The sequence below is a fragment of the Lagopus leucura genome, unplaced genomic scaffold (genome assembly GCF_019238085.1).
Source record: "Lagopus leucura isolate 7727_CA_CO unplaced genomic scaffold, USGS_WTPT01 Super-Scaffold_100002, whole genome shotgun sequence".
NCBI lineage: Eukaryota > Metazoa > Chordata > Aves > Galliformes > Phasianidae > Lagopus > Lagopus leucura.
In genome coordinates, this window is record NW_024962263.1 from 36255942 (window position 1) to 36258752 (window position 2811).

A 2811-nucleotide genomic window follows, 5' to 3' on the forward strand; every position below is an offset into this window, starting at 1 on the left:
TTTGTGAGGGATATCTTTCAGATGCTATTCATATTCTTCAGTGAGGAATAAAATGAGATTTATTTTTAGTGAGAAAAAATAATACTGGAAAAAAATTGGCTCCCATATAATGAATAATTTTCCTGTATCAGCCCTTGGCACACTAAGGAGGGTGCTCAGAGTAGTACTAGTAGCTAGTCATCTTACATACAATCTATAACTATGTGCATACTGTACCTTACTTGACACCTTTGTTCCTGATATTGCTGTGTTACTTCCTCATCCTCACAGACTTACCTGTCTATTAGCTGTGGTCTGCTCAGGCAATTTCAGTTCAGTCTCTGCTGCAAAGATGTCCACTCTTGCTGCATCCAAAAGATATCTTCTCTAGTATTTCCTACTCCTAGATGTTCCTACTCTATTTCTGATTTCCCAGGACAGAAGTTGTGGTTACACTGCAGAGCCAAATACACAGAGTAGATGTCCAGATGCCAGATGGAGAACTAGCCTTGTGATATAGTCCTTGTCCTAAGAATGAGGCACCAATGATTTTTTTAGTGTGTTTTTTCAGTGAAAGTCATTATAAATTGTACTTTCAGATTTCAACATGCTGCTGAGTGGCAGTGAAACTGTGTAAACTGTGATTTAGCAAGTCGTCAGTGAAACAAACTACAGGCAATTAATTTCAGAACAGTTTAATATTGCCTTCATCACCATTGCTGAAGCTACTGGCTTCTGCCCTGATATTCAGACACATGAGAACTTATCAATGAACAATAGTATGGATTTTGTTTCTTGAAGATGCTTATATAGCTCTCACATTTGCAGATCACATATGACTATTTTGTCCATCCCTGCATTCCTACTTGATTTCTTAATGATAAAGGGCTGTTTCCACATTCTTTGTAAAAGAGCTTTCACATGAACAATAGCACTTTAACTGATAATTTACTGTGGAGATGAAATCAAGCTGCAAGCAGTGTAATCACTTTAAACAAGTCTATAGCACCAATACAATAAGATTTTTGTAACAGTTATAGGTCACAGAATGACAGACATAAGAATAATTTTAAAACCATGAGAGTGGTTATAATTTTTTTTGAATTATCCTGCATATTTTCCAAATTATCTGTATTTATGGTGTCAGATTATAGTTAAGAATGTAGTGCAAAACTGTTAGAAAGACTCAGAGCTGAGAAATTATTAAAAATATGAGCAAGATATTCACTGATCAGTTTTACATTGTGTCAGATTTTTAACAATGGACTAGCTGAGCTGTTGAGTCCCCAGGAATCGAGATAACTACAACTCACCAATGACAAAACCAAACCGGAAGATATGTATCAGCTGCATTCTGAATACTGAAAAATCTGCTTCACTAGGGAAGCTGTGGTAAACAATTTTCCCTTCTGATTTGAGAGCTCTGAGAAAGAAAATCTCTCCATGCATGAGAATTTGCTGCTATTAACCTGGTAGGCCTAGAATGAGAAGCAGTTCAAATTAGCTACCTATATAAAATGTGAAGCCACTCCAGTCAAGAGAGGTAAATCAACTGGAATGATAATACAGAGGTTGTGTTTCAGAAGATGTCATTTCATTGTGTGTCTGTGTTTGCATGTGAATCAAGCTGAAAAGAAAATAAATAGTGAAGCCTAAGCAAGTCTGAGAAGCATGAAGTAGATCTCCAAAGAGTGTGTCTAAATTATCACCTTACCTTGGGCACTAAAAAGGGTTACAGATGAATGGAAACTCATTCAAAATGGAAATATCTGACATTGTTCCAATTTTTTAATCATTAGTTGATAGTGTGGACATTCAGCAAAGTGTGAAAAGGAATGCAGAAATAACTCCTGAAGTTGGAAGAACTAATTTCTTCTGTGTTATTTTCAACTGTAAATAACCTCAGAGAAGAAAAGTAAGCAGCAAGAAGTTCTCCTCCATTTTGTTCCCCTTTCTGTCCTCTGACCCCAGTCAGAATGCTGTGGAGTACCTTTCAGGCTGGCAATATCTCTCAAGAGAGGAATAAACTTGTAGGCATGGAAAAACTTGCATTTTAACACAGTGGTGAACCTACTTATGAATTTGGATTTACCTGGAAATAAAGGTTCATTTAATTAGATATATCTATGGGTTTATTCAAACTTTGGATCTTGTGATCTCCCTAGGCACAGAAATAACTGAAACTTTGATAGTGAGGAGGATGGAGAGAGGTCACGGGAGATGTGGTAGCCATGCTAAAATTAAATGAGAGAGGCTTATCAGCTTTCAGCGACTCCACCAAGGTCGTCTGAATATTTTAAGCTCAACATTTGCCTTAATGAGGCTTAAAATATTTTATGAGTTGGTTTTCTTAATACATTTCTCAAATACAAAAGAAGACCATGGAAATTCATTGGCTTAGAAATCCTCCTAAACTGAATTAAGTCAAGATTCATGCAAGAAAATGGTAATTATGGAGATAATAAAAAAATATTAGCATACTTATTATTCCTATTAAAAAGCAAGTACTTCTTTCTTGGAACGTATTTTTATATGCTCCGCTAATGCTTTCTTACCACTGTCTTCAACTAAGTGCAATACAGTAAATGCAGTCACACAACAGCTTGAATTAAACCAAGTGGACACTTTCCTCTGGACATATTCAGACCCCTAAATTCTTACCACAAGAAACATTACCCTTTCATATAACAGAAGAAAGTCTGAAAGAAGTGTGAATCGTGATACCTAAGAATTATAATAGAATTAAGCAGAGATTAAGATCTATCTCTAAACCAGTAAAGAAAAACATTGAAGAAATTTTCTCAAATTGATGTTCTATTTTGAGGGGGGCAA